The following is a 15,000-nucleotide window of genomic DNA, read 5'->3' on the forward strand; positions in this document are numbered from 1 at the left end:
TTACCCCGCCATGTAGGCAGCCATACTCCGTTTTCAGGGTGAGGGTGTGTGTGTGTGTGGGGGGGGGGGGGGGGGGGCTGCATGCTGGGTATATTCTTGTTTCTATAACCCACCGAGCGCTGAAATGGATTACAGGATCTTTAACGTGTGTATTGGATCTTCTGTATGCATATACACACGAAGGGGGTTCAGACACTAGCAAGTCTTCACATATGTTGACCAAGGAGATCGGAAAAATCTCCACCCTTTACCCACCAGGTGCCGTCACCGAGATTCGAACCCTGGACCCTCAGATTGAAATTCAACGCTTTAACCATTTCGGCTATTGCACCCGTCGAGAGAAAGAGAGAGAGAGAGAGAGAGAGAGAGAGAGAGAGAGAGAGAGAGATGAACTTCTGTCTCAGCATTGAAAATATAATACTATCGCTGACATCTTTCAAGACTGTACGACGTATGCAGCATCCATGAGGAAGTACTGGCCAACACCGACAGCAGTGGAAGCCAAGCTGTACGGCACCCTGGAGCTGCGACGGACGGCAGCCTTCATCGAGGACACCGGTCTGCTCATCTAATGGGAGGCGAACGAGGAGGAAGAAGAAGAAGCTAACACCTTTTTCAACGTCGTGCATGTACCTATCAAAATACAAATAGCCTCATGCTCAATACTCTTACCACAGATACCTCCTGCCCTCCCCCCCCAAACCCCCTCCCCCCGCGCACCTCCTCTGCCCCCCTCTCGCCTCCTCCCACCCTACAAAAGAAAAAAGAAACGAAAAAAACTTAAAACTTGGGAATATGGGAAAAGTAGTGGAAATTACCGAAGACGCTATACACAGACTTTCGCTGACATGCTTTTATGCAGTCTGTGACCTGTCAGCATCTTTAATACCACCAACATCTATAGATCCATCTGAACATCTAGGAATTTTCATCGGCTTTAGCACATATTTCACAAACACAGGAAAAAGGAGAGCGCGTGGGATGGGAGAAGAAAGAGGAGGAGGAGGAGGGGGTGGGGGAGAGGAGGAAGAAAAGGGGGCATGAGGGGGGGGAGGAAGGAAACCGCCCCAGCTTGCATGATTTGATGCAGTCCCTAAAGCCAAAAGAGCATTAACAGGTCGCACACCTATCTAAAAGTCCCTCTCCAAAGTTGGCCCCTCGTCGTAATCTTCCTAAAGGGACTAGTAGGGGAGGAGGATGAGGAGGAGGAATTAGTCGAGGGGGGGGGGTGGGGGGGGGGATTAAGATTTACCCGGGAAGATACTGAACTTTGATGTGGGCTTAGATACTCATCAGCGGAAAAACAAAATCGCATCCTCTTCGGCCCCCCATCTCTCTCTATCTCTCTCTCTCTCCTGCCCGTCTATCCTCTGCTCTCCTCTCCTCCATTGAGTCGACTTTAATCAAGTGAAAGCATAGAATGCTTCTTCATCTGCTGGAGGCGGTTTGCAGATGTTTGCAACCCCCCCACACCCCCACACCCCCTCCCCCCTCTCTCTCCTTTTTTTCTGCTTGTCCCTCATCCTGTAAAAAAAAACAAAAAAAAAAAACAAAAACCCACCGAAAAGAAAAAGAAGAAGAAAAAAACAAACTTTTCCTCTTCGGAGGACCCTTCGTCGGAGTTCTTTCTCCTCCCTCCTCCCACACCTTCCCCCTCATCCTCACCACACACACACACACACACACACACACACACACACACACACACAATCTCCCTGTCCCCCGTGCGTTCCCCCCCCCCCCCACACACACACACCCACCCCAAAAGGCGGATTTGCTATTGGGGATCTTCACAGTAGGTCACGCTATCGGCTCTGGGGCCTTCTCCTCCTCCTCCTCCTCCTCATCATCATCATCATCTCTTGGCGGACAACAGGAGGGGCTGAGGGTGGGGAGTTGGGGGGGGGTGGGGGGGTGGGGGGGGGGGGCGAAGGATGCAGGGGTGGGGGGCGGGAGGTGGTGGAAAGTGGATGTATCAAGAAAATCAGTGGGCTTCGTAATGGCGTGATTCCATTTCTCTGGCCGGAACCTAGTCTCTTTCATCCCCCCTGCCTATAATCTGCCCGCCCGCCCCGCTCTCTCTCCGCTCCCTCCTTTGCTGCCTGCGCCTTTTGCCTTTCGTTTCGCCTGGTAATTACTGAGGATTATTCTGCAAACTCTGATACCTTTTAAGTGCGCGTTAGTGAATAACATGGCGCGAAGGGACAGGGACGCCTAATTTCTAGATAAAAGAGGTAATGGACTGAGGGACACACACACACACACACACACACACACACACACAGACGACACACCAACAGCAAGAAATCAGCCGCCCTTCTTTTTTTTTCAACCACATACGCACTCACTTCCTTCCTTTAGCGCCAGCCAGCCAACGGACGGCCTTTTTTCTCAGCCTCGCTTTCACTCGCAGCTTCCCCCACCTCCAACCCCCCACTCCAACCCTTCACCCCTCCGTTTTGCGTGCGCAGCCAGCCCCCAACCCCGGCCGGAAGCTGTGGAAATGCACCCCCTATGACTGAAACTTCCTGCGGCAAAATGGAAGAGCACTGCCGCTCTACCCCCTCCCCCCCTCTCCTCCTTCCTCCTTCCCCTCTCGCGGCCGCCCGCTGCCGCTCTTTTGTCACTGTCTCAGGGATGGAGACTCCAATCAGGAATCTGGCATGACGATTTTGTTGGAGAGAGAGAGAGAGAGAGAGAGAGAGAGGGGAGAGCAAGTTTGTCCGGACAACCGGTGTTACTTTGAGAAATGCTGCCCTGTCTTGCCCTGCCCTGGCCCGGCCTGTTCGCAAGGAGAAAACAACAAATGAGAGCGGCGGCGAAAGAAGATGGGATGACTGACAAAGGAGGACAAAGAGAGAGAGAGAGAGAGGAGGAGAGAGAGAGAGGGGGCGTGGGGGGAGAGAGAAAAAGGGAGACAGCAGCAGAAAGAAGAGGGTGATAAACAACAACAACAACAACAACACAACAACAAAACATTCAAAAATAAGAGAGCGAGAGTGAGAGTTATGCAACATTATATCATCATCATCATCATCATCATCATCGTCGTCATTATTATCATTATAATCATCATCATCATCATTATCATCATCATCATCATCATTATCATTATTATCATTATACTCATCATCATCATCATCATCACCATTATTATCATATTATTATTATTATTATTATCATCATTATTATACAATGTTGATGTATTTACAAAGTATCAACTTTGCTCCTTCTTTCGATTAGTCAGTCATTGCATGACCGTTTCTGTGTGTTGAATTTATCAAGCAATGACACATTTTGTCTCCCATGAAAAAAAATGGTAAAAGAAAAGAAAAACAGCTGCATTACCTTTAAACCAGGACACACAAAACTCAGAACTCAGAACCTGTTGTTGTTGTTTTTTTGACGTGCGCAATAGCCGAGTGGTTAAAGCGTTGGATTGTCAATCTGAGGGTCCTGGGTTCGAATCACGGTGACGGCGCCTGGTGGGTAAAGGGTGGAGATTTTTACGATCTCCCAGGTCAACATATGTGCAGACCTGCTAGTGCCTGAACCCCCTTCGTGTGTATATACAAGCAGAAGATCAAATACTGCACGTTAAAGATCCTGTAATCCATGTCAGCGTTCGGTGGGTTATGGAAACAAGAACATATCCAGCATGCACACCCCCGAAAACGGAGTATGGCTGCCTACATGGCGGGTAAAAAAAACAAAAAACGGTCATACACGTAAAAGCCCACTCGTGTGCATACGAGTGAACGCAGAAGAAGAAGAAGAAGAAGAAGAAGAAGAACCTGGTTTTTAAGTCAAGGATTGGAATTTAAGGCACTGCCCATTACCGGCTTCCAGTCTAAGTTTGCACATCTAACACCCACTTATAAAGAATGCACACATGCAGATGTAGTAAGAGAGAAAAAAAAATGAAACAAACAAAAAAAGACAAAAAAAAAGACCAATAATTATGAGCAAGGTTCGTGCATACGGAATTAAAGAAAGAAGGAAAGAAGAAAAAAACAACAACAAACAAACAACTATAGCTTTGAATACAGGACAGAGAGTGGTGGAGAGAGAGACAGAGAGAGAGAGAGAGAGAGAAACCTGCCTGCACCACAAAGGAGGCTTTCTGTGTGATCGTTAATGCTTGCGGCGGTACCTTCACTCCCTCCTCATTTCCTGCACCCCCATCCCCCGCCCCCACCCCTTCCCCACCCTCCCCCTCCCCCCTCCTCCCTCCTCCCCCTTCCGTCTCCCTCCTCCGCCTTCCTCCTCCTCTTTTCCTGTCTCCACCACCCCAACAACCACTCCCCCCCCCCCAAGCCCCCCCGCTGTTACCTTCCTGAAGTGCCCGACTGCGATACCTGACCTGAGACTTATAGAACTGCTGAGCTACTTCATTCACTTCTTGCTAATGGGAGGATGGGTAGTGGTGGAGGTTGGAAACAATGCTCAGTGACCACGTCATTAGTCACGGGCCTCCAACAAAAAAATTACGACACGATACCCCGAAGAGCGTGTGATGTCCATGATGGATGGATCAGATGGATGGACAAGCCTTGATTGAAACACATCAGCTCGCAGCTGAGGGCCGAAAACAATGTGTGCTCGTTTTGACCATTGTCATTCATGTTCCCCCAACGCTGCAGCAGCTTGTATTTCTAAACATGGTCAGCTATTGTGTATATATATATATATATATATATATATATATACAGAGAGAGAGAGAGAGATAGATATATATATACATGACTAATATATATATATATATATATATATATATAATAGTCAGTCGTGTCCGACTATAACCATCAGAACAGCAGAGGAGGCAACTGCTGTTCCGACTATTTGGGCTAGAATTTGATTGTAGTGGAGAGTGTCTTGCCCAAGTTACAATCCCCACTCTCTCGGCCAAGAGGGTTTTAGGACAGTCGGCGTTGGGATGGTTCCCCAAAAGGCCAACTAGCCCACAAGGCTGCAGCACTAAGAACCTGAGTGCAATTTTGCCTCCTAGTTTGAGAGTCATAGTCCTTCATAAAAAGACTAAGCTGTAAATGGTTTCGCCATTGACTGGAGAAACCATTGATAATACAGCTCTCACTTTGCTGTTGGCCCAAAATGTAAACTTACGTCAATCTATTGTGGTGCGTAGAGAGAGACACTGTGGCAGAGTGGTTCAGGCGTTGTTGGACTTACTTCTGTGGTCCAGCCAGCGTTCGTCCAGTGATCAGGGTTCGAATCCTCAGTTTTCAGCATGCATGGTGTTGTGTCTGTGGGGGGGGGGGGGGGGGGGGGGGGGGGGAAGCACTTATCTCCTATTTTTCTATTTTTCTCACTCGACCCTATCATGATAATAATATTTTGTATTTGTATTGTAATTGTATTTCTTCTCTTTTTTTTTTTTTAATCACAACAGATTTCTCTGTTTGAAATTCGGGCTGCTCTCCCCAGGGAGAGCGCGTTGCTACACTACAGCGCCACCCCCCCCCCCCTTTTTTTTTTCTTTTTCCTGCGTGCAGTTTTATTTGTTTTTCCTATCGAAGTGAATTTTTCTACAGAATTTTGCCAAGAACAACCTTTTTGTTGCCGTGGGGTTTTTTTACGTGCGCTAAGTGCATGCTGCACACGGGACCTCGGTTTATCGTCTCATCCGAATGACTAGCGTCCAGACCACCACTCAAGGTCTAGTGGAGGGGGAATGGGGGGGGGGGGGGGGAAGAGAAAATATCGGCGGCTGAGCCGTGATTCTTACCAGCGCGTTCAGATTCTCTAGCCTCCTAGGCGGATGCATTACTTCCAGGCAATCACTCCACACTATAATAATAATAATAATGATTATGATAATCATGACAATTAGTATTTATACAGCGCTGAATTTTGTGCAGAGACAAATCAAAGCGATTCCACACCAGTCATTCACACGCATGCATCACTCTAAAGCTGGAGAAACTGAAGGCAAAAGCAGAGGCAGTTGTGATTTGGGTACCCAGATTCGGTTCGAGGAATGTTAAAACAGCGGTAAGGAGAGAGAGACTGGGCCCCCCCACCTATCTGTGCCGAGCCCTGGACACAATGGACATAGGTGTGTATGTGTGTGTGTGTGTGTGTGTGTGTGTGTGTGTGTGTGTGTGTGTGTGTGTGTGTGCGAGCGCGCGTGTGTTTCTCTTCTTTTTCTTTCTTCTTTCTTTCTATAGTTTAACGTCTTTTCACTGTTAAGTGATATTAGATGTGTGTATGTGTGTCTGTCTGTCTCTCTCTTTTTCTGTCTGTCTGTCTCTCTCCATCTCCCCCCCCCCCTCTCTCTCTCTTACAACGACTTTATATACCTGAAGTGTCATCTCCCCCAAACGCTACACATTTTTGTATCGATCAGATCAAGAAAGGAATGAAGAGACAGAGAGAGACAGAGAGACGGAGAGACAGAGACAGACAGAGACAGAGAGACGAAGAGAGACAGAGACAGAGACAGACAGAGACACAAGGAGAGACAGAGACAGACAGAGACAGACAGTGACACAAGGAGAGAGAGAGAGAGACAGAGAGAGACGGAGACAGACAGAGACAGAGACACAAGGAGAGAGACAGAGACAGAGACAGACAGAGACAGACACAAGGAGAGAGAGACACAGAGTGACAGAGACAGAGACACAAGGAGAGACAGAGACAGAGAGAGACAGAGAAAGAGTAGCTGAGCATATATATATATATATATATATATATATATATATCATAAGAACATGCAGGCGCATTCTTAATTTTTTTATCTGCTTTTCGCGTTCGATTTTCAGTCATTGAAATGTCATTTGTTTCTGGGCAATAACCTTAGCACATCAACAGGTTTGTTTGTTGTTTATTTATGTTTGTCTCGTCTTCGCAAGGAAAACAACACACACAAAGAAGAGTTGCACGAAAGTAAATGGGGTTATATATTTTCGCAGACACAGAGCCAGACTCAGACACAGACCCTTTCAGGCCGAGTTGATGTGGGCGAAACTGAAGACAGATGTCTGAATGCCACTGACACTGGGGCGGAATAACCTGCATCACAAAAAAAAAAAACAAAAAAAAAAAAAAAAAAAAAAAAAAAAAAAAAAACACCAAAAAAACAGACGGACATTGTCGGCAGATTCATGGGTGGCTGTTGCTGGAGGGACGTGGCGGCGGTCTCCACTCTAGGAGGGACGCTCACTCAGTCTGGCTCTGCGACAAAGCCATTATTGTCGTCAGTAGGGGGGGCTTGGTATGTGGTGTCCTAAGTACGTTGAATCAGAACAGGCACCACTGAACACCAGCGAAGTGACTCAGCAGCAGTGCAGGGTCTCCTCTGGTGTGTGGCCTCCTGGCGACATCGACGGTTCCCTGCGGAGTTTACCGACGTCGGGAGTGTGACAGACGAACCCGGGTGTGGCTGTGCTTGGGAGCGGCATGGGAGTAATGCCATTGAAACGGTGCAGATGACGGGGTAGCAAAAACAACAACAAAAAAACAAAAAAACAACAACAACAACACAAAAAACAACACAGAAAAAAAAAAAAAAAAAAAAAAAAAAAAAAACCCACCAAAAACAGACGGACAGAAAGAAAGAAAGAAAGACAGACCGACATACACGGAGAGACAGGGGAGAGTGAGTGAAAGAGAGAGAGAGAGAGAGAGAGAGAGAGGACAGACAGACAGGCAAACAGACACACAAAAAGAGACACAGGCTCGCAGAGAGAATGATAATTATCAGAATACCTTGCCCAATGTATTTTGAAACTAGTTATTCCTGATGTTTGTTTGTTGTTGTTTTTTGTGTTTTTTGTGTGTTTTTTTGTAATTTTATTTTCAACCATCAAATGACATTTCCACTTTCGTGTGTTGAACTGAACACATCTGCAGACTCATGCCTTCTCTGAAGAAAAAAAAAAGCAACAGCAAAACAACAACAATAACAACAACAACAACAAAAAAGAAATCTCGTTATAGCCACACAGAGAACTTGTTTATAACAGGTCAAAAAAAAAAAGAAAAAAAAGAAAAAAAAAAGAAAAAAAATCCACATTGAGCAACACATCGGAGGTACAATGACATGAACTTCTAAAAATGGAGAGATAAAAACTTCTCTTTTTTTTAAGCAACTGTATTGGCCGATGCTTACTGAGAACATTTTCATAAAAGGCCTTTCACACTTTTTTTTTTTTTTTTTTAGGGGGGGGGGGGGGGGGGGGGGCGCGGGGGAGGGGGGGGGGAGTGGGGGGTATTGACATTACACAACCACTTGGTTGCTGAGCCTTGAAGAAATGGAATCAGTGTGACATGTTATTTACATGTGCAGTTATTATTGTATTGTATTTGTCTTTTTTGTCACAACAGATTTCTCTGTGTGAAATTCGGGCTGGGCTGCTCTCCCCAGGAAGAGCGCGTCGCTACACTGAGAGCGCCACCCATTTTTTTGGTTATTTTTTTTCCTGCCTACAGTTTTATTTGTTTTTCCTATCGAAGTGGAATTTTTTCTACAGAATTTTGCCAGGGACAACCCTTTTGTTGCCGTGGGTTCTTTTACGCGCGCTAAGTGCATGCTGCACAAGAGACCTCGATTTACCGTATCACCCGAATGACTAGCGTCCAGACCACCACACAAGGTCTAGTGGACGGAGAGAAAATATCGGCGACTGAGCCGTGATTCGAACCACCGCGCTCAGGTTCTCTCGCTTCGTAGGTGGACACGTTGCCTCCAAGCCATCATTCCACTAGTATTATTATTGTTATTATTATTGTTGTTGTTGTCAATATTATTATTATTATTATTATTATTATTATTATTATTATTATCATCATCATCATCATCATCATCATCATCAATACTTTCTATGTACTTACCAATGGGTTTTTTGTTGTTGTTGTTGTTGTTGTTGTTGTTTTGCTGATCAAAATGAAAATGTCCATCTCGACAGAAACAAGTCCAAAATAAAGACTGGTGACTGTCATCCTAACCTGTTTGATACAGTTAATTTGTACTTCTCTCAGTGAGGTGAGAGCCCTTCACTGACCACCCGTCCTCGTCAGCGGCACTCAAAGGGTTAACGAACATCACTACTTCATTCAAAAAAAAAAAAAAAAAAAAGAAAAAAAAAGGGGGTGGGGGGTGGGGGAGCGGGGGGCGTGGGGGTGGGCGGGGGGGGGTTGGGGGGAGAGAGAAATAAGGACTAAATTGGCCTGTTTTCACCCTCTCCTTGTAAAGAAAATCTATAAAAACTTATTCTGAGGAATATTAGAAGAAGAAGAAAAAAAACAAACCCCAACTAACAAACAACAACAGCAACAAGAAAAAGAGGGGAGAGGGGGGTGGTAGTGGGGTGGGGGTGGGGGGGTGAATACATGACACCGCATGGCAAAAACAACAAAAACAACAACAACAATAACAGCAACAAAAATGAATTGTAGGGAAATACAATACTACTCTCAGAAAGAAAGAAAAGTAAAAACCCAAGCAAACTTTGTACGCACACGCGTGAAAGAGAGAGCGGGTGAAAAAAAGAAAAGAGAAACAGCAAAGGAGAAAGACATGGGGCAAGAGAAAGACAGAGAGAGAGGGGGGAGGCACACAGAGATAGAGGGAGACAGAGAGAGAGAGAGAGACAGAGAGAGAGAGAGACAGAGAGAGTCAGAGAGAGGGACAGAGACAGAGAGAGACAGAGAGAGGGAGACACAGAGAGAGAGAGACAGAGAGAGACAAAGAGAGAGACAGAGAGAAAGAGACAGAGAGAGAGAGAGAACTCAGAACTGTTTTAATGTAAGGCCACCGACCTGTATACATAAAAATGCACGTGTTGTACACACACACACACACACATATGAAAACCAAACCTTGAGTTGGATGAACAACAAATGCAAGAAAGAATAAACTTGTAATGTAACAATACTAAATAAGTAAGGGTAATTTATATAAACATATCTTTCATCTAAGACTGAGCGCTTTCTGCTCTGTGTTTTAACGCATAAAAAATAAACATTGCTACATCTCTTGACACAATGCTGTTGACATTTTGAAGTAAGTGGGGGTAATATGAGAGAGAGAGAGAGAGAGAGAGAGAGAGAGAGAGAGAGAGAGAGACAGAGACAGAGACAGAGACAGAGAGACAGACAGACAGGGACAGAGAGAGAGAGAGAGAGAGAGAGAGAGAGAGAGAGAGAGAAAGGGTGAGTATAAATTATCAAAACACCTTGCAGGCGCATTTTCAAGGGATTCCAAGCTGGCCATATCATAATCGTTGAAATCAACATACCTGTCCTCAATGACGTTTATATCACGAGAGGAAGAAATCAAAATAAAAACAAAACAAAACAAGCATGCTCCACTTTAACCCTTTCACTGCCAATCTCGCATTTTTGCAGCAGCTAGGTAGAGGACCTCATATCACTGAAGGGTGACCAGATCATGGGTCTGTTATCCATGAACCTACTGCTCTTTATGTTCGGTGGTAGGATAGGCCATATTTTCTACACATCACAGGGGGACTTTCCAGCCATTCATAGACTCCATACTTTCTGTGTTTGCAGCACTAGGGAATTTTGCACTCTAAATTGACTAGCGGTGAAAGGGTTAAATTTGGACGACATACTTCTTCTTCTGCGTTCGTGAGCTGCGACTCCCACGTTCACTCGTATATACGTGAGTGGGCTTTTACGTGTATGGCCGTTTTTAACCCGTCATGTAGGCAGCCATACTCCGCTTTCGGGGGGTGTGCATGCTGGGTATGTTCTTGTTTCCATCATACACCGAACGCTGACATGGATTACAGGATCTTTAACGTGCAGTATTTGATCCTCTGCTTGCGTATACACACGAAGCGGGTTCAGGTACTAGCAGGTCTGCACATATGTTGACCTGGGAGATCGGAGAAAAATTATACACAACTTTTCGGGCCTGGCTGACGATGTTAAAAATAATGTTGAACATTCACAGACCCTGGCGGTACAGTGACCTGACTTGCACAAACAGTGCTGGGATGTGTTGCATTGCATGGCGCAGCAATGGGTCCGGTGGGATACATTGCAATGCGTTGCGTTGTGTTGTGTTGTATTGTGTTGTGTTGTGATGAAGTAGAGAGGAAGGTGGCCGAATGGTCAAGACGCTCAGCTGCCAATGTAGAGAGTCCCCGTGAGGGTTGTAGGTTCGAATCCTGCTCTCTCTCTCGCCCTTTCTCCCAAGTTTGACTGGGAAATCAAACTGAGCGTCTAGTATTTTGGATGAGACGATAAACCGATGTCCTGTGTGCTGCAGCACGCACTTGGCACGCTGAAAAAGAACCCATGGCAACACTGAAAGTGTGGTACTCTGGCAACATTATGTATAAAGAAATCCACTCTGATGGGCACACAAATATATAAGCATGCACTCAAGGCCTGACAAGCGCATCGGGTTATGCTGCAGTCAGGCATCTGCCTAGCAGATGTGGTGTAGCGTATATGGATTTGTCCGAATGCAGTGACGCCTCCTTGAGAAAGTGAAACTGATACTGTGCTCCTGAAGAGTAAGATCCAAAACGTCAAGGCAGCAAATACCACACCCATAAGGCTGAAAGGTGAAGCGCTAGAAGAGTTGGGGGTGTTTACCTTGGCAACAGCATTGACAACAAGCATGGTGGAAGAGGTGGGGGTGTTTACCTTGGCAACAGCGTTAACAACAAGCATGGTGGAACACAGTAGAAGAGTTGGGGGTGTTTACCTTGGTTACCGCACTGACAACAAGCATGGTGGAAGAGTTGTGGGTGTTTACCTTGGCAACAGCATTGGCAACAAAAATGGTGGAACACGCTAGAAGAGGTGGAGGTGTTTACCTTGGCAACAGCATTGACAACAAGCATGGTGGAAGAGGTGGGATGTTTACCTTGGCAACAGCATTGACAACAAGCATGGTGGAAGAGGTGGGGTGTTTACCTTGGCAACAGCATTGACAACAAGCATGGTGGAAGAGGTGGGGGTGTTTACCTTGGCAACAGCATTGACAACAAGCGTTGTGGAAGAGGTGGGGGTGTTTACCTTGGCAACAGCATTGACAACAAGCGTTGTGGAAGAGGTGGGGGTGTTTACCTTGGCAACAGCATTGGCAACAAGCGTTGTGGAAGAGGTGGGGGGTGTTCACCTTGGCAACAGCATTGACAACAAGCATGGTGGAACACACTAGAAGAGTTGGGGGTGTTTACCTTGGTTACCGCACTGACAACAAGCATGGTGGAAGAGTTGGGGGTGTTTACCTTGGCAACAGCATTGGCAACAAAAATGGTGGAACACGCTAGAAGAGGTGGGGGTGTTTACCTTGGCAACAGCATTGGCAACAAAAATGGTGGAACACGCTAGAAGAGGTGGAAGTGTTTACCTTGGCAACAGCATTGACAACAAGCATGGCGCTAGAAGAGGTGGGGGTGTTTACCTTGGCAACAGCATTGGCAACAAAAATGGTGGAACACGCTAGAAGAGGTGGGAGTGTTTATCTTGGCAACAGCATTGACAACAAGCATGGTAGAACACGCTAGAAGAGGTGGAGGTGTTTACCTTGGCAACAGCATTGACAACAAGCATGGCGCTAGAAGAGGTGGGGTGTTTACCTTGGCAACAGCATTGACAACAAGCATGGTGGAACACGCTAGAAGAGGTGGAGGTGTTTACCTTGGCAACAGCATTGACAACAAGCATGGTGGAAGAGGTGGGGGTGTTTACCTTGGCAACAGCATTGACAACAAGCATGGTGGAAGAGGTGGGGTGTTTCACCTTGGCAACAGCATTGACAACAAGCATGGTGGAACACGCCTGAAGAGTTGGGGGTGTTTACCTTGGTTACCGCATTGACAACAAGCATGGTGGAAGAGTTGGGGGTGTTTACCTTGGCAACAGCATTGACAACATGCATGGTGGAACAGACGCTGACGTAAGAAGAATCTGAACTGAGCTAAGCTTGGGCGGCTTTCCATCAGTTAACGAATGTCAAGGGGATCCAGAGACCTCGCAATCCACATGAAGATCAACGAAGCCAGTCCTGATATATATATATATATATATATATATATATATATATATATATACAGAGCGGAGACCTGGAGAAACCACTGTCACTGCCCATGAAAAGAATCCGAAATGTGTCTGAGAAAGAAAAGAAAAGAAAAAGAAACAAGAAGAAAGAGAGAAAAGAAAAAGGAAGAAAGAAAGACGGAGAAAAGGGGACGGGGTTTGTGTTGTGGACGAGTTTGAGAATACAGAAACGAAATGCGCGACCGGTAGGCCAGACAGAATCAAACCCAAATGAAAATATATTGATCTCTGTTTAAAACCTAGACAGTTTCGCGAATAGAGGGGGGCAGGGGAAAGAAAGAGGGGTGGGGGAGGGGGGTGGGTGGGATGGGGGGAGAGGTGATTGGAGGAAAAGGGAGGGGCTAAAGTGGGTTAGCTCTGGAAGGGAGGGACTGGGGAAGAAATAAAAAAGGAAGGGCGGGGAGGGGGAGAGCAGATCACGAACAGGGGGCACGGGGGGTGGGGGTGGGGGGCGGGGGGGGGGGGGGGCGGGGGGGGGGGGGGTCCAGGTCTTGAGCGAGAGAGGGCTGTGTCATATTTTGTACGTCTGGGTTGTTGTGTATGATGGCCAGTCAGTGGTGTCCGACTATGACCATAAGAACAGCAGAGGAAGGCTACTGCTGAACTGACTATCTGGGCTAGAATTTCTTCTTCTTCGTTCGTGGGCTGCAACTCCCACTCATATGTACACGTGTGGGCTTTTACGGGCATGAACGTTTTTACCCCCACCATACTCCGTTTTCGGGGCTGTGTATGCTGGGTATGTTCTTGTTCCTGTAACTCACCGAACGCTGACATGGATGGACTACAGGATCTTTAACGTGCGTGTTTGATCTTCTGCTTGCCGTATACACACGAAAGGGGTTCAGGCGCAAATAGGTCTGCACATATGTTTACCTGGGAGATCGGAAAAAATCTCCCCACGCTTTACCCACCAGGCGCCGTTACCGAGATTCGAACCCGGGACCCTCAGATTGAAAGTCCAACGATTTCGCCACTCGGCTATTGCGACCGTCGGGCAAGAATTTGATTATAGTGGAGAGTGTTTTGTCCAAGTTATATCCTCACTCTCTCGGCCAAGAAGGTTTTTAGGACAGTCGGGTGTTGGGATGGTTCCCAAAGGCAACTAGCCCCCCTCTCCCCCCCGGACCCCCCTCCCGCCCCCCAAGGCTGCAACACTATAAGAGTCAGTACAATCTTGCCTCCTAGTTTGAGAGTCATGGTCCTTCACAAAAGAATAAGCAATAACTGACTTTCCCATTGTGATGGAGAAACCATTGATCATACAGCTCTCACTTTGCTGTTGGCCCAACTATAAGCTTTTGTCAATCTGTGATGTAAGTTGGGCTGGGTTGTGTATAATTATGATAACTGAACCGCCAGCACTAGCCGATGAGAGGGGTCAGAAGTTAGGAGGCTCCCCCCGGGTTCTTTGGGAAGGGAGCAGCGGCGGTGTTCCCGCCATCAGTTCTGTGGACCCTCATTTCTATATCACTTTTTTTTTTATTCCTTCACTCAGCAGCAACATCATTCTCTCAAACAATGTTTCGATGGCACTGTTTTTTTGTTTGTTGTTTTTTTTGTTTTTGTTTTTTTTTGCAAAGCAAGGCAAGGCAAGACAAGACAAGATAAGGCAAGGCGAGGCGAGGCAAGGCAAGGCAAGGCAAGGCGAGGCGAGGCGAGGCGAGGCGAGGCAAGGCAAGGCGAGGCGAGGCGAGGCGAGGCGAGGCAAGGCAAGGCAAGGCAAGGCAAGGCGAGGCAAGGCAAGGCAAGGCAAGGCGAGGCGAGGCGAGGCAAGGCAAGGCAAGGCGAGGCAAGGCGAGGCGAGGCGAGGCGAGGCGAGGCAAGGCAAGGCAAGGCGAGGCGAGGCAAGGCAAGGCGAGGCGAGGCGAGGCGAGGCGAGGCAAGGCAAGGCAAGGCAAGGCGAGGCGAGGCGAGGCGAGGCAAGGCAAGGCAAGG

The sequence above is a fragment of the Babylonia areolata genome, chromosome 2 (assembly GCF_041734735.1).
Source record: "Babylonia areolata isolate BAREFJ2019XMU chromosome 2, ASM4173473v1, whole genome shotgun sequence".
Lineage (NCBI taxonomy): Eukaryota > Metazoa > Mollusca > Gastropoda > Neogastropoda > Buccinidae > Babylonia > Babylonia areolata.